The sequence below is a fragment of the Ruditapes philippinarum genome, unplaced genomic scaffold (genome assembly GCF_026571515.1).
Source record: "Ruditapes philippinarum isolate M1 unplaced genomic scaffold, ASM2657151v2 ctg4005_1_1_1_1, whole genome shotgun sequence".
Taxonomy (NCBI): Eukaryota; Metazoa; Mollusca; class Bivalvia; order Venerida; family Veneridae; genus Ruditapes; species Ruditapes philippinarum.
In genome coordinates this window covers 270806-293623 of record NW_026860280.1, presented here as the reverse complement: position 1 = coordinate 293623, position 22818 = coordinate 270806, and the positions used below count along the sequence as shown (strand labels likewise).

Sequence of the window (22818 nt, the reverse complement as noted above, 5' to 3'; positions counted from 1 at the left end):
TAACAATACACTTATATGTTGTTATTTCATTCTTTTAAAGGGACTCCACTGAGGTTTAAATGCCTAGAAACAGATCATTTGACTTTCTTACATGAATGAGCTGGGGCACTTTAAACAGAAATATATGCAAAGATAGTTAAGAAATATACTTTGAAATAAATTGAAAATCGTATTTTTATGCTTTTCATATCCCAATTTGAGTGAAAAGCGTTTAAACGCTTTTCATTTTGGGTCATATTTTACAATTTGAATATTTTTTCTGGAAAAACGAAGTGCGCGAATGATCTGCAATTTTGCACAAAGATTAGTGGTCTAAACCTACATCAAATGGTACATTTATCTGGAAAAAATATTTTTAGTACCATCATGTCAAAAAAAAACCTCAGTGGAGTCCCTTTAAGGTTTTATGAATTGTAAATTTGCTCAAGTTTTACTTATTTGCTTAATTCATGTCGAAGAGTGTTAAAGATTGTAACTTACCAGCAACATAATTGGAAATTTCAAAGCAAATTGAAAGCAATCCAAAAATGGGTGTAATGTTTATGAGACTGAAACTAAAAATTTATAAGTAAAATTAATAGATACAGAGAACATCTAATTGATATTACACGTTTTATAGGCAAAGAATCAAGATATACATCATATTGTTTACACAGTCTGAGTAACAGTTATACTTTATATCTTGCTTTACTTGAATCGACCCATTCCCTTTAAATGTAACGACCATTAAAGAGTCGCACAACTCTCGTAACATGAAGAAAGCTTTCGTGTAGAGACGTTTTTAAAGTTTGGTATTTCATCAGGGACATATCATACAAAGATGAATTATTTAGCTGGCAATAAAAGTATTGAACGGAAGCTATTGTTTCCCTTTGTGACCTGTGCTTTGGTTAGTTGTATTATTTGCATCAGCAGTTACGTAAAATTTCTTATATTTCTTCTTTCTCATTGTTTTGGCCACACTTATTATAGTTGATTGGCATCATTTTCTTCATGAATACGGTGTCTAACTAAAGCAAATAAGTCTTTAAGAATATCATTGTAGCTTTGTTTAAAATGACCACCCCTTGAGAAAACATAAACGCTTAATGATATTTATAGTATCAGGACGTCTAGAATGTTTGTTTTTAAAAAAGAAATATAAAGGTCAACTTAACAAAATGTTAAAATTTTTGTAACTTTTTCTTTTTTTCCGTATTCCTAAAACTGCACTTTAAGATATTACGAACAGCAATAATTATGTTATTGTTTCTTTTTGGTTTTAAGTCACACTTACAATGTGAATGTCAAATGGCGACTTTTTGTGAAGTAAGATCACAGCTGCCGTTTCGTGCGTTATTTCAGACACTAGCGGGGAATTTGCTCAAACAAATCTTTATTCAGAAATAATAAATTCTTTCAGAATCTAAGAACAAATGTTTGAAATATATATTATTTAACAATTCAACATAAGACAGTTACAGTAATTTTCTTATTTTTCAAAAGGTTTCCAGTAGATATTTTTCTCTAGAATATACATGTAGATACCGGTAGCCTGGTCCTTTTATCAGCTTCTTTAGTGAATTACTTAGTAATACCCAATTAATAACACAGTTTTTTGTCAAAATGTTATATTAGTTTCAAGTAGTATGTGTCTTTATACATATTCAAGACTTCAAACGTGCTGTTAGATAATAAAGAAATTGTAAAGATAATTAAGTTTCAAGGCACAAATTAGGATATCCAAGTTTATCCAAGATTCGGCGCTTGATATTCTATGAAAAAGTAAAATCAAAAAATTAAACAGGGCAGTCTGTTTATAAACAATTAATAACTTAATAATAATCGAATGTAATTTATCACTCCTTGTATCAAACAAGAAATTTTATATGTCAACAAAATGAATATGATTAACACCGGATATTTTAAGTTATTACTTAATTGAAACGCTCTAGGTATCCATTTTGTTATTACAATCGCACCAGGAATATAACATTTGACTCTTATGATTTGATTCAATCACACTCATGATTTCCATCGTGAAAACGATATTTAAGTTAAGGCTCGGGTTAAAAACCATTTTGTTTAGTTTGCTATTTTTTTTTGTTCGATCGTGTTGGAAGCTATAGGATTATTGAAACACTCACCGCATCCGTACCTGGAACCAACCTGTACTAAGCATTTAATGAGTGTAAAGTTTCTACCTCACGGACAAAACTGTTTGAACCCAGACGACCAGCAACTTTTAGAATTCTAGTCCGACGCGCTAACAACTCAGCATCAAATCATTGCATATACATATAGCACATTCTGAGCATGATTATAATATACAATAATAACATTTTACGAATTAAAGGTTTTTCTTCTTTATTCTGACGATTTCATTTTCTTTAGCATTGAAATCGTTTTGTTTCAGGTATTTGTTATCAAACTATTTATAAATAGGAAGGCAAGTAGATTGCTTTCTGATTCACCGTTTAAGATGTTGATTCTTTTCAAATGTCATCCTGATGGTCGGACAATTGGACGGATATTTTAATTAAAGGGGTATATTGCTTTTTTCTTTGATATTCTCATACAGAATTTTGCAACTTATATCGGTCGTTTACTTCAATCTTAATTATGATCATGGATGGAATAAAGCTAAAACACCACTGAATGAGACCCAAACAGACTGACGGACGACACTATTGACACGGTAGAGACTACATGATCCGCCAGACGCGACTCTTCGTTCGGAAGGCACAAATTTAGACAACATATCTGTCAGGTAATTTATACTGTATAATATACTATTTACATATAACCCCGTCAAAGGAAAAGTTCATTTTTAAACCATTACCTTTCGTGAACTGTTTATGAAATTTTTGTTTTAAATCAACAAATTAAAATACCTTTTACTTATTGAACACTGTTGAATGCATATAATCTTAATTGTCCACAAGTGATTATATTGTTTTCATTACTTTATCTCATTTTCTGTTTAGTCTAAGAGTGACCACATGGGCATCATTATGTAGTCAATAATGATAATATCCACCATAATGTATTGCAAGCACGTGTTTAAGAAAGTTAGACTCAGAATATAGCTTCTTTTGGGACGCATAAAATCGAATAGGAAATAGATTGCCTATAATAACCTTATTGATTTTGTAGGTATATATTGTCTTACTCCCTCCTTCTACCAGTACTTTTATCATTGCATTGTCTGCATCAGCTAGTTATAAATAAGTTTAGTTTGTCCAAAACACACAGAAATTAGAAATATATATATTAAACATTATAACTGTAGATGATCTCCATTAACACAAATGAAAATTTATTATCAACAACGTAACCTAAAGAATTATTTGGTTTCAGCAAATATGTTTTTTTTTTCACTTTGCATAAAGAAATATGCCGGAAATTTAATTTCATCCTTATATTTCCGTGCTAACATTTCTTTGGAATTATCTTGTTTTTTAACACGCATCACTGTTTACATTATTTCATTTATGTCGATAATTTTGTTATAAAATGTATGCAAATAAAATGTTGTTGTTGCTGCTGTTGTTGTTGTATAAATAATCAAGTTGTATCAATAATTTAAACATTGATGCAGTGGTGACAATGGTCACTTTTGTATTCAATCTAATTATTCACCAGTAGCGTGCAATTTATATATTCTATTTACTACTTACTTTTAGTAAATGTTTTATGCTTTAATTGGATTTTTGGCAATAATGAAAATAGCTATGTAGTCTGTTTTTGAAATGTTAAATAAACATATGTTGAGTACACACAGAGACCAGGGCTGGGATCAAAACTGCGTCGTATCCTACAAAATGTAAACAAACGCCGCCATCTTGGAACGAAAAACGTATGTTTTTGTTTATAACTCTTTTTGTTGGAAATGACTGAAAACAAGATATATGTATTAACACGCTACACTATTTTCCGCTTCGTTCGGTTTATGTTGCTTACACAACTTTTTTGTAAAACAAAAGTTATAGCGAACTTGCAACTCGAAGCGAGGCAGAATTTTTATGAAAATGTGTGGATATGACGCAGTTCATATTGCTTTATCTATCGTTTTTTCCTTCAAATCAAATATATATTTGTTTCAGAGTTCACCATAAACTTCGAAATATAATTTTGCATTATTTACTAAAATTTTATTAAAAAGAGATGTTCATTTTCTAAGAAAATAATGGTTTTTACGAAATGATACGACGCAGTTGAAAATAAAATATGATACGACGCAGTTTTATTTTTGGCAGTCTTTTCAACAGGGATAATTTTGGCAATATATTTCTATTTTATGGAATAATCACTTGCGCTAGATAAAAACCCAGATCATTTGCGGTGTAAAGCAATGTTCTGTTGATTATTTAGAATACAATGTGTCATGTCCAATATAACATTTAATTTGAAAGTTTACATTGCGGAAGCTACTTTTCTGTTGAACATGAACATGTTACCTTATTGATCATAATATCTGAAATAATTTTTTATATTTTCCTTTATGTCCAATATTATCCTTACTTTTTTCGCAAAAAAAATGTAGAAATCTATTAACTTAAATTCATTTTGGCTAGCTACGCTCTAAGTTAACTGTGGTTCTGCATGTTCTGGGTAATGACTGCTTTTTTGTGGTTTCTTTTTAAACTTTCACTGTACACATTAGCTTTACTAGGGGCGAGGACCTCAGGTGCGCCTTTGTGCATAATTTCAGGCAAAATGTTGTACCTGCAGAGAACCGTCGACATTTTGAAACTAGCTTGATGGGTTTTCCACACAAAAAAATAAAAAGTCCCTGGTGGTTTTCGAATTCATAGCAGTTCAGTTCAAGCTCGGCCTCGGTCGGACACACCTGTCTGATTTGTTTTTTCAACAAAATTTGTTAACGTCAGCTGTACAAATAAGCAGCTTTTTTATTAACTTCTGACGTGAAGTTTTAAGATTATAAATATTTGAAATAATTATAAAGAGAATAAAATTTATATTTCTTATTTCGGTATTAATAGCAGAGAAATTTTCAATGTAAACAGGGGGTAATCCTTTGTGAAGTCATTTTCTGAAAAGTTTTGTTTCAGTTTTCAGGCAACTCACGTGCACAAGTTTATAAGCATGCTAAGGCAACAGTAGAACACGTTGTCATATGGGTGTGCGATCACGTGTTTCAATGTATATTGCATTTGATACAGCTTTTCGGAATTTGTAGATGCTTATGATTAGTACTAAAATGCGACCGAAAAATGCAGCCTTAATAGAATTGTATTACATTTCCATTTTTATGAAACCAATGAGTGACCTCTGCTTTTGACTTAAGTTGTAAACAAGAAATGTTGTAGGACGTTATTGGCATACCTAGCACATAATTTAAATAATCAGCCTGCAATGAAAATATAACTGTGTCGTATCATATTCGTATCATATTCCTTTTTCAACTGCGTCGTATCATTTCGTAAAAATCATTATCTTCTTGGAAAATAAACATCTCTTTTAATTGAAAGTTTAGTAAATGATGCAAAATTATGTTTTGACGTGTATGGTGAACTCTGAAAACGAGTATATAATTGATTTGAAGGAAAAATGATAGATAAAGCAGTATGAACTGCGTCGTATCCACACATTTTCATAAAAATTCTGCCCCGCTTCGAGTTGCAAGTTCGCTATAACTTTTGTTTTACAAAATAGTTATGCAAGCAACATATACCCAACGAAGCAGAAAATAGTGTAGCGTGTTAATACATATATCTTGTTTTCAGTCATTTCCAACAAAAAGAGTTATAAACAAAAACATACGTTTTTCGTTCCAAGATGGCGGCGTTTGTTTACATTTTGTAGGATACGACGCAGTTTTGATTCCCAGCCCTGGAGACAGTATGTAACATTTAAAATTAAACACACTGTAGGCAAACACATAAATACATAAAGTCTTTAAAAAACTGACAGATTTTGAGGACAGGACCAAATTAACCTGACCAGTAATAGTGATTGTTGCTTCATAAACATTTTTTACTTTATTTTATAAAGAAAATTCAACATAGATTTCCAACTGTGAATATGATTATACATTGTTAAGTTTGCACTTTAATTATTGATCACGCAATAAACACTTCTGCTCAGACAAATTATCAACATGTGTCATTTTATTTCAAAGCAACCAAATGATTTGGGAGTTTAAGGTATATTAATAGAATTTGACTTTCAATTTAACCAAAATATTCAATCAATTAGCGTGTCAGTAATTGAATTAAGTTTATTATCTATCTACAAGTTTAAAGACAAAAGTATTAAAGTACAAACTGATATTACATGTCTTACATTAAACAACAATTTTCCTCTTTTCATTAGTACAAATTAAATTACGAGAGGTAATGGCGTTATTTCTATGAAACAAGACTCATTAGAAACAAATGAGAATTTCATCCAAGTTAAATTCATTGAACTGTGACTCTTTTGAGCGTCTATTTTTATCTTTAGTAATACAAAGTTTTGAGGTATTGGGCTACGGAAGCACTTCAATATACTTAGAAAACGGTGATAAAGCTTGAGGTACCTTTTGAAAGCTATTACCTTTCAACATGTATAAATTTCCTTTTGAGCTAATGACGCATGCATAATGGTTTATCTTCATCTGAGCTAATCGCAGACTTATATTTTGGTTCGAAACATTTGTGTATTAAATAACTCTTTAAGAAATGATCATAGGAGTATGATATCAGCATAATATCACCATTTGTAAATTCTTTAAAAATGTTTTATCAGATAGATGTATACCCTTTACTTGGTCACACTTTGTTTTCTTTTCTTTATTGTTTGTTTGTTTTTGTTTTATTTTGTTCCTTCGGAGGTTCTTCGCTTAATAAAACAGGATAAACAGTTAATAACTTTGATGCTTTAATATTGATAAGAAAATACTTAAATGCAATATGCTGCTCCGCAAGTTAAGTCAACTTAAAATGAAGCTGATCATTAAAGGTTTCTAAATACTAATAAACAGCCTCAACACCTATTATATCCTCGATAAAGTAAACGTGTGAAATTATGATGTAGAATGCTGTTTATGCTAGCGACAAATGATTCCAATATATTACATGTTTTATTGCCCAGACTGTAACCCAATTCTTTTGTAAGCAATCTGAATTTTACCATTTTATTGAAACACTTTCAGAAAAATCTCATATTTTAATACTTTTTCAGTTAGCTTTAACGTAAAGTATAACAATTATGCCAGTATACTAGAAAAAAAATCATAATAATTTTAAATTTTGTCATAATTCATTATATTGCTACACATCATAAATCCATAAATCACGTGACCATCGTGAATTTCTATAAAATCCTTCGAAGTTATTGGTAACGTTTGCTTGATAAAAAAGAGTAAAGCAGTTATTTTTATATTTTAGGCAACTTTTATATTTTGTTCTAACTATTTGTTATTATCAATTATTATATAGTTCAAGTCACGTTGAAATAGTCAATTTTTAATTATTCAGCTAAATCAGCTCAACTTGACAACGGGGGAAAAATGCGCACATTTGTATACGCCTATTGTAGTAATTATTGTAAGATTAAATTAACTCATTCTATATTGTTTCCTAAGTTAAATAACACATTGAATATGTTTGATCATTTTGGTAAGTTATTAAAAGCATCTTTATTTATTTGTCTCTTAAGATGTCCGCAAATTTATGACGCCCTCATTTACAGAAAAATAGATTTAAAAAATAAAATTTAAGTGAAATCACGAAATCAAATTGGAAATTGTGGAGATGGAATACAATAATAGGGCCCGTAAGTCTCGTTTACTTTCACTTTCGATTTACCACTTCCGGGTACATCGGCAGACTTATTTACCGTTACGCATATAGGTAACCCGAAGAACTCGAGGGGTATAGAAGTTAAATTTGTTTCGGTCCTCTTCAGATTTGAAGGAATGGATAGCACGGGTCAAAAAATGCAGGTAGGTCAATTATCTGACGGAAAAACGAGGGATTTATAGAGTTTAATAAAACTAGTTTTTTTTCGGATAGTGACAATTGTTTCGGATGTTTTGTCAAGGTAGTGAATTCTAGTTGTTTAGCTTTTAGTATTGTTTTAAAACTACTGATGTGAGAAATTAATTCAAACCATTTTAACTTGTTGAAATAAACAATGGAGAAACATTTTAATTCTAGTGTATTAAAGTTATACAAAATTCGGACATTGCACAGTAATTCGGATATTTTTCCCTTCCATTTTATTCTTGTTCCTTTTTCAGTTATATATACATGTTAATATGGTACCTAGCAAATTATGATTGATTTAAAAAATATTATATTTGATTAAACCATTTCAGATGTATAGACAAGGAGGTATATGACAAGTATAGAATATACAGTTGTTCAATATGGACCATTAATCAACTGTTTGCACTGCCTATGATCCTGAAATATCTCTATACATCAAAGGTAAATACATGTAAAATAATTGATTAATTTTTAGTTGAGATTGGAAAGATAAACAATTATCCAAATATATTAATAACTTGGATTTCACTGAATGATAATTGATAAGTAAATAAAACATTAAAAATAGTCATGTTTCAAATTCAAGAAGATTAATATTTTTGACTGTTATATATTATGTGTTGTTGTTTATCTTTAATGTTTATTTACTTCAAATATGAAATTTTTCTGTCAATCATGACCAGCTTATTAAATGTAATGTAAATATCATTTCTAGTGTCTTACACTTGTAACAACATATTTATTGATTTTTCATTCTGCAGATAAAAAGGGAAAAGATGAAGGAGGATTTGTCCATGAAGACCTTTATTGCAACTACCATCTTCCAGTTCCTTAATTTGAGAATGATATCAGAGAACACACAGTTACAGTGAAATATTAGTTTAATATAAGCCACTGAGAATAGTCAAATGTACTTTCCTGAAGAAGATGAATGACATCCAGCACAAAAATCTTAATGTATAAAGAGTATGATTTTATGGTGTTTGACACTATGAACATGTTAATGTCACAATGATAGAAACAGAGTAAAATATCCACATTTCATTTCATTGCAGTTTTAAGTATTAAAACTAGATACTCTATATATACCAAAGCTGATACACACCAGAGATAAGGTTTTTCATGGAATCACAGTATAGTCATATGACATTATGGACATTAAATGACTATGAAGTAAAGATTAGCAAAAATATTATATATCATCTACTACTAATATTGTGAGGTAATCATTGATAAGCTCACAAATTTGCATTCAAAGCTTTGATATCAAACTGAACATTTTTCAATTAGAATATGATTTATAACTCTATGATAATTTGTTCATGTTAATTTTCAAAGTCTTTACATTTGTAAAAGGAAATATTCTTATTCTTGTATCAGTAGACATTCACAGTGTAAAGTTACATTGTCCAAATAACTAATAATAAATCCAAGTGCTTTCCTGAAGTTTTTCTTCCACTGGAAAATCAGTGTGATATATATGCTAAGCAGTGCACTATAAATTGTGTAAAAATAAAAGTTTATTAAACTTATGAACTGTTTTTTGTTTCTACTATTTGGCATATATTTATAGCAGTGCTTGATCATAAGAGTTCATCTGCAAAATAAGTGTCACTGTGTACTTTAATTCTCTAACAGCAATGGCTAGATTGCTTGAATATGCAAGCATTGACTATATCAAATACTATGCATGTCATTTGAATTTTGTCTGTCCTGAAATTGAAACAGACACTATCTAAATAATATTGATGAAAAGTTTTTGAGAGCTCTTCAATGACTACATTTACACATATGTACATGGACAGACGTTAAAAGCATTGTGTGGTGTTTTTTTTTTTGTTTGTTTTTTGAAACATTGACAATTTTGAAACAGTTCCAATGGGTATATTAATGTATCAGTGATGTAATTGTTTTGTATGAAGTGCAAACCCTAAGTTTTTCATGTATTGTATAGATAATTCACTTTTGGTCAAATGTCAACAGGTTCAATACATTATAAAACAGGTAATTTGAAACCCAAAGAAGTATATGGTATGTAATAACTACCCCTCTGATACTAAAATTTTCAAGGAATGCAGAATTGCAAGTCTTCTCCAATTAAGAGAGAGACTTGGGCTTACAAGGGCTAGCAAGCTAGTGTTTTGCTACAGAATACTCAACACAGATGAATTGCATTAATATTGTTTACTCTGGTATTACTACCTGCCATGTACAATGCAAATCATGGCTTTTCTAAGAGCAGTGAAAGGCTATAACTGGAAGGAATTTTACACATCTTGCCTCAGAAACAAGTTTTTCTTTGAGATGATTTTTATGATATTTAAATAATGGTTAAAGATTACATTACTTTTACAATTGCAGTGATCATGGTGATAATATGAAATGAAACTCAATCAAGATAGAAACATTTTAATGCTGAACATTTATCTTTTTACCATTCCTGTTACTTTACAAGTCTATTTATAACAAATTTATCTTAACTGTTTTGAAACTACATGATGCCTGGTTGAAACTGTTTTGGGCAGCCATTTGCAGAAGATAAATTATCTTTGAATAATTAAGTTAATACAAAGTTACAAATGACAGGTTAATTATTTCTAATAAAGACAGGTTATTTATTTCTGACAAAGACAGATATTTTGTTTAACATTTTTACACTGACATATATCTTTGAAGTGTCTTCAACCTTAGTTTTTATTAGAATACAAACATTCAGTCAGACAGTTTACACAAGACATGGAGCTTTAAGAAGCTTTAATTCAGTCAAAATCTGTAATGGACTGCCATGTCTCTACCACTATGTACTCCAAGACTGTGTATGGACATTTCCTTTCAACTATGCCTGGTGGTATCACAATTTGACTTCTAATCTGATGGTGAACACTCCAAAATAAATCAAGAGCCATGACAAGTACTCAAGATCCAACCAAGAAATCACATACCTGTATATAAAGAAAATTTATCACGAGTTGAAAGCAATAATAATTGGTCAGCTATAAATTTCAAGCATTTTCATTTTGTCATGAATAGAAAATAATGTTGAAAAGGAAGAAACACTTCTTGGTGTCCTAGTTTAATTAAAATATATGACCCACTCACTTGAGAAAAATACTTTAAACAGTATTTAACATGAATTAACTACATATGCCATACTGTTTGTTTATTTAGCTACACTGTAATTATTTACAACAAGAACCGGTTGAACCGGGTGATGCTCCCCGAGAAGGTTCTGGACACAGGAAAGTATAAAAAAATGAACAAAGGGCAAAAACTCCAAAATTAGGCAAAGCGGAGTTATGTTTTTTTGCACTGCACTTCTATTCAATGAGATCTATCTATCTATAAAGTTTCCTGATGATATCAGAATTATGTCCCAGGTAAAAGTCAAAGTGTAAAAATGAACAAAGGGCAATAACTCCAAAATTAGACCAGGCTTTGTTTAGGTTCTTTAAGCATTGCAATTCTATCCAATTATATCTAGCTACCTACAAAGTTTCTTGTTGATATCTCTAATAGTTTTAAAGTATTGTCCAGGACAAAGTCAAAAAGTAAAAATAAACAAAGGGCAATTACTTCAAAATAAGGCAAGGCAGAGTTACGGTTCTTGTGCACTGCACTTCCACCCAATGAGACCTATCTATCTACAAAGTTTCATGTTGATATCTCTTATAATTTTAGAGTAATGTCCCAGACAAAGTCAAAGAATCAAAATGAACAAAGGGCAATAACTCCAAAAGTAGGCAAGGCAGAGTTACCGTTCTTGTGCACTGCACACCTACTCAATGAGATCTATCTACCTACAAAGTTTCATGTTGATACCTCTTATACTTTTAGAGTTATGTCCCGGACAAAGATCAAAGTGTAAAATAAACAAAGGGGGATAATTCAAAAATAAGACAAGGCAGAGTTACCGTTCTTGTGCACTGCACACCTACTCACTGAGATCTATCTACCTACAAAGTTTCATGTTGATACCTCTTATACTTTTAGAGTTATGTCCCGGACAAATTTCAAAGTGTAAAATAAACAAAGGGGGGTAATTCAAAAATTAGGCAAGGCAGAGTTACGGTTCTTGTGCACTGCACACCTACTCAATGAGATCTATCTACCTACAAAGTTTCATGTTGATACCTCTTATACTTTTAGAGTTATGTCCCGGACAAAGTTCAAAGTGTAAAATAAACAAAGGGGGATAATTCAAAATTTAGGCAAGGCAGAGTTATGGTTCTTGTGCACTGCACACCTACTCAATGAGATCTATCTACCTACAAAGTTTCATGTTGATACCTCTTATACTTTTAGAGTTATGTCCCGGACAAAGTTCAAAGTGTAAAAATAAACAAAGGGGAATAATTCAAAAATTAGGCAAGGCAGAGTTACGGTTCTTGTGCACTGCACACCTACTCAATGAGATCTATCTACCTACAAAGTTTCATGTTGATACCTCTTGTTGTTTCAAAGTTATGTCCCGGACAAGAAAAGGGGACGGACGGACGGACGGACGGACGGACGGAAAGACGGACGGACGGACGGATGGACGGACGGACGGACAAGGCGGCGACTATATGCTCCCCCGAAATTTTTTCGGGGAGCATAAAAATGAGAACATTATATGTATAAATACAATAATATTTATTTTTCATTAATGTAGTTTAAGTAGCTTTAAGTATATATTTCTTACCAAAACGATTTTACAGCAGAGCATGCATGTGTATTTACATCGGATACCAGTTCACGTCTTTCATCTCACCACTGTCCTCAGTCTAAATACAGGAGCAAAATATTTCATTGAATTTTATGACAATTTAAATTGGTTATATACAGATTGACTGTTTGTGCTTTATAAAGATAATAATTATAAATAAATAATATCTTCAGTTGGAAGAAAATATATTCAACTAAAACTCACTGATAATCATATTGAAACGTTTATCCGAAATATGCGCTGTCCGAAATTTCTAAACATTATATACTTCTGAGAGATAATCAGGTAGCGCTATAGAAAATTGATAAAATCAAATTCACCAGTCTGGTGTCAGATGCGAATGATGTTGTATCAAAAAACAAATTTATTAGATTTACATGGAAATGAAAATATTACAACATTTATTGGGATAAACTGAATTTGAAATGACACACCCACCTGAAGATTATACGAAGTTGTCTTTCATTGATACTTGTTCACAAGATGAAACCATTTGCATTTCGTTACAAAACAAAAAACTCTGCCAATTTCCACATATCATTTGCTTTTCCATGTAAGTTTTACTTTCCCATCGGCATACAAGTATTACCCAATATAGATAAGCAATGTTGTTGATGTTTGTTTGTACCCGGAAGTGCAAAATATCGTGAAATCTCGCAAGTCACATGACGAGACTTACATACCCTATAAAGATATATTATGCTCAAATGTGACGTTTGATAATACTAATAACTTCTTGACAGTTTCTTTTTCAAATGCAAAATAAACATATTCTGGGTACATATACTAGAATATATGTTATAAATGTTATGCATTAAACACTACGCACTAGAGGTAAACACAGTTTGAATACAAAGTGTCATTAAAAAATATAGTAGTTTTTTACGAAAAGACCAAATTAAATTGACCAGTTATAGAAAATGCAGTTTTCAAAACATATTTTGTTCAATTTCGTATTCAAAGTAGATATATTCAGTCAGAGTTTCTTTTCCTTTGAATAAATTAGATAAAAGTGTTTTACATAAAGATGGGCATAATATATCTTTACGGAACGTTAACATATTGTACATAAACAACCGTTATTTGGAAATTATATATGACACACTTACTTAAGATAAGATACTTTCGCAATAGCGAACTTTGTAATATGGCTTATATTCTGCACTATTTTTTTACACATCAAATTAGCGTACACAAAAAAAGAAAGAAAGAAAAACAGCGTGGTAAACTTGTTAACAGTCTAGACTGGATGAAATGTAGTTCTCGGAATATTGATAACGTAATTTGCAAATATAACATTTATTATAAAAACACTACATACAGTGCTGAAATATTGTTGATAAGTGCTGATGGTAATTTTGTAGGATCTATTTGAGTTTATCAGTTGAATATTTGCCTTTTTATTTTGCAGTTGTTACGTTGTTGTCTCAGGTCCCGTGCTGCTTGATTTGCTGGGAGGAAGCGTTTATTGTTTGTCGCCATGCTTTGTTGATATGTATTGACTTACTAGTATTTCAATAATATTAGTCACTATTTTACAGAAATATCTTTTACATCATATCATTCTGCACTTATTACATTCACTTCTTTTTCTCTATTTAGATCCTTTTGATTAATTATTCAAAATCACAGTTATATTAATATAAATTAACTTGGTTATATGAAGAAACAAAATGTTTGTTTTTTGGCTTTTTTATAATACATGTAGAGAATATTTAAGCCAAAAGCTGATTTACAAAGACCATTAACATTAACATTGTTCAATTATTTGTAATCAATTAAATGTGCTTTTATTTCATTTCTGAGGCATATGATATCATGAAGCCTAACAAGAAATTTCAATTAATAGTGTAATATCCAGTTATGTAAGGTTTTATCGATAAAGTTTTATTCGAGGAACATTACATGCGTTTTTATGTTAGGTCATGCATATATTGCAACTGAATAGGTACCAACATGTTATCTTAAGAGCATGAAAACCCTCGGTCAATACATATTTATCAGTTGATTTTACGTGCTTTAATTGAAACAAATAATACATCATGCCGAATCCCCAAAATTGTATTAAACATCGTAACCTTTAAACTGTGTCATTGTTAAAGACTAGTGATTAATTCTAGTGTAAAGGACTCTTTTAAAATGTCTTGTTTGCGACTGAGAATTATCGGATTCCCAAACTAACTGTTTAGATAAAAGAAGTATTTAAACTTTACAGCAATAATCTAACGACTTGAAATTTATTCTGATTTATACTGTGTTGGTGTTAGTACTGCAAATTGGAATTTGGTAAAGGCCAATCATTTATTACAATTCTTTGAAATTTAAATTAATTCCTCACAGTAGGGAAAAAGACTTTTAAAATAGAGTCATGGAATAATTAGTGATAAATTATGGCTATATAATAACAATGAGCAGTCACGTAAAGATTTTTATCTTATGAATTGTAACAAATGGGACGGACAAAAAATAATACATCTTATTAAAAAGAAAATGATTATGTTCTAAAAATACAAAGGATCCCTTTTTGTCAAGATTTGTTCAAGTGTTATGTGTTACGTACTGCGTGTTAGCTGTAATGTTTACCCTGATTTTATGCCAGTTATTTTTTGTTTCTATTACTTCGGGACTTTGTGCTTACAATTGAAACGATTCGTATTGTACCTTTCAACAGACTCATCCAAACCATTTCTACAGTTTTCGTACATTTTGTTTTCATCGTTTTCTTTCTAGCATTGTTATCATATTTACTGCAGCTCGTTTTATCGAGGGATTTAACAGCGTATGTACTTAACACTTTATATCAGACAAGATACTGTGCCTTAAGTCAAACGCGGAGTTTATATCTTACAGATAAGTGACTTATTCATTTGTGGAACCAAAATTAAAAGAAATGGTATTAAATGAGTCAATTGTTCTAGGTAAATATCAACAATCTGGTTTGGCAGATATCTCTCGGTTTATCATATCTTGTATCAGCTTCAAAATAACAAATACAGTCTAGCTTGTATATATTAAACTAGAAATGTAACAGTTTTATAGGTTAGCTTTGAACGAGCAAAACATTAATATATAATTTCTTAATTTGTCCCATTAAGTATCTTACTAAATCTTTAATTCATGTTGACTTATTCATTTTATTTGTTATTTTAAAAGATAATGTTTGATGTTAAGTACAGAGTAGGTTAAGTTTCCCACGAGCATCCCGGCGTATGTTTACTATGGGATATATCATTAAAAAGCATTAAAAAAATGACGAATGTTGTATGGTGTTTCTGTAAGCAACCTATTTAATTCATATTTTTCAATATTACTACATTGTACTTAATTGTCAGAGTTGTCATCTTTTAATCTCCTAATTAACTTTGCTTAAAGTTGCCATATTTTGTGTAATGTAATAGTATTGCCCAAACGTTAAAAACTTACTCGAATAAACAAATTGCCACATTCGCTTATAACTGCACATGTCCTATTTGTTTTCAGTTTAAGATGTAGTATAATTACCATGTATTTACGATATCAACAACGATGTGAGTAGTATGCACTGAAGGCTAGCACACTAATATCATTCAAAATAACTCATCTAACAGTGTTGTTCCTGGAATTTGTTCAAGGAATGACAAGAAGACCACAACACGCAAAACCCCCAAAACATCATTGTGTAAATAAAACATTCTTTATTTATTGACATCTTTTTCAGAGGGCGAGATCCTTTTTTTATATAGGTGGCAAGATATATTTTGTATAGGTGGCAAGATATATTTTTTTTAGATGGCAAAATATTTTTTACCATCGGTCTTGAAATGCATATTTCACAGGTTCCTGATATATTCTATCGTGTAAATTCACTTTTTAGAAGTCTGTTTCCTCGATTCTGTAATGTCGATTACTAAAAAAAAAAATGTTTATTAGTTTAACTTAATTGATATCAATCAGTATTGATGTGGTAGGTAATAAGATATAATTTTTATGTCTATTTCTGGCAATTTACAGATTATTTCATTGGCAAATGTTTTAACACTTTAAGGTTATATTTTAAATTATAGTGACAAATGTATGGAAAGGTAAATGCACTAAAAGTGATTGTTCCAACATGTGCAAATAGATACAGACAGAATTTAAGATGTACTGCTGGAAGATATCATAAACTCCACTGGCTATCGCCTCGGTCAATATGTCATATGCCGGTGAATATCACATCATATTCAATGGCACACTAGTCAATAATTGTTTAATAATACGTTAAATACCTTTGCTAATTTTACGAAATATTCTAAGTTAAATGTGTAATCCATGTTTGCCCTTAACATATACTTACACAAGGTGTAAGATCAATTCGTTGATACATTGGTAGTATATGCAAGTAAGAACTAGGACAAGTCATGGATAAATTGGTGGTCCATCTCAGTAACAGCTATAAAGAAGTAGTCCTTAATATTAGCTTCTATTATTGTCATTACAATCATTGTGAACTGGGACTATAGGAAATATTAAAATTACACCTTTATATAATATATACAGAATTGCATATCTTAAAAATGCAAATTTTCGTAATAATGATTCCCGGTCGTTCTAAAGAAAATCTTTACCACATAGCAATAATTTTTATATTTCTTGTAATGCATTTTGAAATCCTTCCTTCTATCGCATACCTAAAATCTAAAAAGCAAACACTATTAAATGAGTTAAAACACTGTTAATAGTAAACTGCCAAGCCTGTATGCATAAAATATGCATACAATTTGAAACATAGACATGAGGACGTGCATCTTGATAACAATAAACAATGTTTTTATATCTAAAGACTTGGATTCATTTCAGAAAAGTTAATCTCGATATTCTGCATCTATGAGTTATATATAAGATATTCATGTACAATTGTCAAATTATTAGAAGATAATGTATTTTGAAAGCAGTCGTACTGAATAAATACAAAAAACAAATGCCAATTCATGAATTTTATCTAGAAAAGTTCTTTAACAAAGCGAAAGAATGGTGAGTTATTTATCGTATTGCACCTTGTACTTATACTGGATTAGATAGAAGCGTCAGATATAAAATCTGACAGATTATACAAAACGGGACTGCTCGGGTTTGCCGCGAAAGGTCAACATACATATTGCTTGGATGCTATAGTATTGCGAAAAAATGTTTATTGCGAGAAAAGGTTTTATTATCATAATTTATTTCTCAATTAATTGATTAAAATTATAACATAGAGGTATGCTATATAATATTTGATTTTTAGCTTTTTATCCTTCAACAACAACAACAACAATTACTTTAATTAATATCAGAATACAGACATGTAATAACATGATTTATTTTGTTTTATATTGAAATATGGGTGAATAGATTGGACAGCTATATACAAAGTTAATAAGTAAATAACCTGTCAGTCAATTTAACACAATATTTAAAACTATGTAGACCTTGTTAATATCATTATCTGTAATTTAAATCGTAAATAGGCACGTTGGGAGAATTAGGGTTGGCACGGGTAAAGCGTGATAAGAAAACAAAATAATTTTAGGAGAATTGGATCACGTGGAAAGCATGGTCAGGTAATGTATTTCATTGACTTGTGGATAAGTTGGGAAAATAATACCGCGAGGAAAACCATAGTGGAAAACGTATGTCATTGACTGGGATATTTTAGAAAAGGTAACAATGGATATTACATACTACACGGTATTTGTTAAGAACACAAGCAGTGTAATGATAAATGAATTCTTATGTCCGAATTATTTTTTGATATTCGTACATTTGTGATGTGCCCGATTATATCAGAGATTAGACCCACAGACAATTACTTCGTTTAATTTTTAAATGTTAAACGATTTTGATATTCATTTACTTAACTAGTTGCGCACAGACTGCATTTATTCAAGATCTACGATAAAAATGAAAGATTAAAAACAATTTACATAACTTTGTCTACAGTATGACATGACCATTTGAATCAAGTTGCAATAATGGGAAAAGAACTGACATGCCGACATATGTATCAGCTTTATAATCTAATAACAAACACGATGTTTGTGTCTAAACAAGAGAAAGCCTTAATTTTTTACAAGAAACCATATATAAAATCTTTTTACCAGGGGTTATTGATCTTTTAAATATTAGAATAAGTACAATGACATGTTATTTAACGGTGCATCACTGAACATAGAGAATGTTCGGTTAAACAAGTATGGTATCTACGTCTATGGTATTTACTTTAAAGTAGTTTTTTATATAATATTAAATGCTTGACTTTGTTTGAATGCAACTTTCTAAACACAGTCAAATAATATTAATTAAAAAACGTTTTCTATTTTGCATTTATGTAAAAATCTTATTATGTTTTAAGATTATCATGTAAATGCTGCGCATGCGTTAAGTTATATAAAAATTAATTAAAATTATGTGTCATTCCTATGGTAACTATGCATATTTAGATGTGTTTTTGATTTGTCTAATTGACTTTTACGTCACAGTGTAGGTCATATAGCAACGTTCTAGCTTTACTGGTAGAGGAAGACCAGGTCCCCTTTTTGCAGAATGAACGGCACCTGAGAAGAAGCACAGACGTTCCTTAATCTAGCTGGATATCTTCCTCACATGAAAGAATCCAAAGTCCCTTTCGGTATTCGACTCCACGGCGGTGAGGGGCAAGTGGTTGGAAGTCATCGACGCCCGATGCATATTTAGAGAAGTATTATAATAATCATAAATAAGAAAGGCATTTAACGTTCATGTTTCGGTAGCATATTGAAACATTCATAATGTACGTATGCAGTTACTCTACTATAGTTTTGTTGCAATTTGAACTTACATACATTCTTATAATTTTTCAACATACAATGTCGAAGGCAAACTGCCATCGTAAATATGCTCTAAAATTAACCAAAACAGAAACTTAGCAACCTTGGATATGATATGATTATCATTCGAAGACGTTTTAAGAAATTAGTGATCTTACAAGAACTTAGTCGTTTCTTTTTTTAAAGATGGTTTAAAGTGACTATTGTTCTAAGATATTGTCTTGAAGATGCATAATTTGCAAGTGATAAAGCAACATGTCAGAGGAAGTAACATGATATTTCCTAACAACAAAATCGATAAGGTTATTGTAGATAATCTAATTTCTCTCAAGATTGTTTGTCCCAAAGAAGCCATATTCGGAATCAAACTTTCTGAAACACACATGCTGCCCATACATTATGGGTACTATTCACATGCTTGACTAATTATCGATGCCTCTGTGATTGAACCATGTGATAAATGAACAAAAGTTACCAAAACATCATTATCGGTAACAAATGTAAATCATAGCAACCAATGAATCGATATCTAATGATATTATTTCTAATAAGATTAAAACATTTATTATATTATGGGTAATACTCACATTGTTAACCAAATAACGATGTCCAAACCATGACATTGTTTGATATAACTTAACAAAAGCAATATAATATGGCACAAATGTCAAAAAGCACATAATGAATCGATATGTAATGAAGTTATTTCTAATGAAATACATGTATATTTAATATGAATTAGACTTAATACATAGGAATTAATATTTCGTTTGCCTTTGCACGCATGTGTTAATCCATTATGAAACCAAAACCCAGAGCAAATAAATGTGAACATTTGCAAGGAACTCACTGCAAAGTATATCTTATGTTCTACCTTATCAAATATGGTAAAAAGAAGGATTTATTTATCACATTTTGATAACCTTTAGGATTAACTTTATATAATAACAAGGTCATGTAAAATGTCAAACATCTTCATAATAGCTTTCGTTAACTACAACAAAAATCTTAAATTTATAACAGTCGAGTGTATTGAAAAATTAACACAAACTTCATTATCTGATGGACATCGACGTCACAAATTGATTTGGTGGTTAATCTTGAGAAAGAACCGGATATCCCGAATACATTGGTTACTGATAGCTCGGAGGATATTCTGTTATTCTGCTTCAAATAAAAACAGAGCAAATTGATTCACAAATGTTTGCGGGAATTTTCATTATCAATTATAATAAGCAAGGTAACATGACGTTATCAAAGTGTTACCATTTGTTCATAATGCTAGCATGACTCCGGTATGTTATATGTTTTTGTTTTTGTTTGTTTCTTTTTTGTTCTGTCTTTTTATGCCATGATCTAATGTTAAATTGTTTGTTTGATTGGGTTTTACGTCACACCGACACTTTAAACGTTATTTGGTGACGTTTCAGCTTTACTGGTGGAGGAAGACCTCAGGCGCCCTTCGGTGCATTATTTCATGCACGAACGGCACCTGAGTAGAACCACTGACGTTCCGTAAGCTAGCTGGATAACTTCCTCGCATGAAAGAATCCAAAGTCCCTGTCGGGATTCGAACCCACAGCGGTGAGGGGCAAGTGATTTGAAGTCAACGACCTTAACCACTCCCTATCTAAGGTTTAACCTTTATATAAAAAAGCGTGGGGTTTCAATAATATAAATGTAACAATGATCTCTCTCATACAAACACTTCATTTTTTATTCTTTCTCTACCAGACGAACGACTTTAGACTAAGTCTATTATTTGCAAAAATGTGTTGAATAAAGTTGTCGTTAAATCCCTCGACAATCTAGTCTGATAAACGTCTATAAATCAAATTCAATCCAAACTGTTATAAGAAGTTTAATGTAACCCAAAGGTCTGACAATAATAATGTCGTGTAAAGTATATCGTAAAGAAATGCTGACTCAATTTCTTAGATATGAGATAGATATGAGAAATTCCTATAAATAAGTTTATAATTATCTCGACGACTATAAAAACATCAACAAACTATACGGAAATTCATATTTTTAGTTATAACATTTGAATATATTCATAAATTTCAAATCAAGTAATTAGTTTTAATTAAATACGCATAGAAAATTTATAAAGAACATCTTAAGTTTTTCAGTTTTACATGTAGATTTGGTATCATTTTGATTCAAATTGACATAAATATTTAACTTATTATATATTTTGATTCACATTGACATAAATGTTTAACTTATTGTATATTTTTATTCACATTGACATATAAAAATAACTTATTATATAATGGCTGCATTTCTTCATCAAGATCATAAACATTGACTTTTTTCAAATCTAATATTTTAATTGTGTGCTGGTGGTACAAATCACAAAGTATTTGCGCAGATGTATTGTGTGTTAATATGATGTAAATCATGACTTGTATTGTAAATAATTTCACCCTTTAAAAACTCTTAGAATGCTCTACATTGATTTTCTTGAAATGGTTTGGCTGATCGGTAGGCATGCAGCTTTAATATACTATAGACATTTCAAATTTCCTTGATCATTTGAAAACAGAAAGGGATATGAAAATTACATTTTAATGTCTCTTTTCAAGGTTTAAATCGTATGCATTGTCAACAGCTAGATCTAAACAGAATATTGATAGATTTGCCTGTAGTGATATTTGAATCGTATATCACCTCCTAGCCACACAAAATTAGAGCAAATCCCTAGAGATAGCTTTTATCGCTTGTGTTATCACGAATATTTTCGTAATGAATAGAAACAAAATCGACAGTGACAGTCACACGAAACGGCAATAACTTCACGTTCATATTGATATATGCAAATTTACTTTACTTTTCACTTTAAACAATTCGTATGATTTGTTGTTAGTTTTTTCAAAATAACTCAAGATGACGTCAGTAATCAAGGTCGCTGTGCTTTAAACCACTTGCCCCTCGCCGATGAGTTACACAATGACCCCATAAGATCGATTTTGCATATCTTCTTGGAATGGGAAAAAACTATGCTCTGTAATATGTGGTGATTGTACTTGAAGTCATACTTAAGCTGAATTTCCTAATTTTTGTTCTTATATTTATATAAGGGAGCATTATTTTTAGATTTTGTGACCAAGAAAAATACATTTCAATGTAAAAACTAGCGTCACCAGATATAATCAATTCAATCCCAAAAAAAAGGAATACAATTCATTTAAAGAGCTGTGTGTGCATATAAGCATGTCCGTTAGATAGAGATTAACTAAGGCGGCGTTTCTGACAAAGGCTGACCTGAAGAAAATTGGGCATTTATATTTGACTTAATTTCGATATTCTGCATCTATGAGTTATAATT

The 22818-nt window shown here is 30.7% G+C and overlaps 2 long non-coding RNA genes across 2 annotated transcripts; one reads left to right on the top strand and one right to left on the bottom strand.

Annotated features, from left to right (window-relative positions):
• The first annotated feature begins 7754 nt into the window (after positions 1-7754).
• LOC132759519 (uncharacterized) lies at positions 7755-9508 on the top strand. Its single transcript, XR_009629725.1, has 3 exons — positions 7755-7930; positions 8306-8417; positions 8738-9508. It is a non-coding gene; the product is annotated as an uncharacterized LOC132759519 (long non-coding RNA).
• Positions 9509-10369: 861 nt separating this feature from the next.
• LOC132759520 (uncharacterized) lies at positions 10370-13370 on the bottom strand. The gene is made up of 3 exons (XR_009629726.1): positions 13120-13370; positions 12658-12739; positions 10370-10918 (listed from the first exon to the last, which is right to left on the bottom strand). It is a non-coding gene; the product is annotated as an uncharacterized LOC132759520 (long non-coding RNA).
• Positions 13371-22818: the final 9448 nt, after the last annotated feature.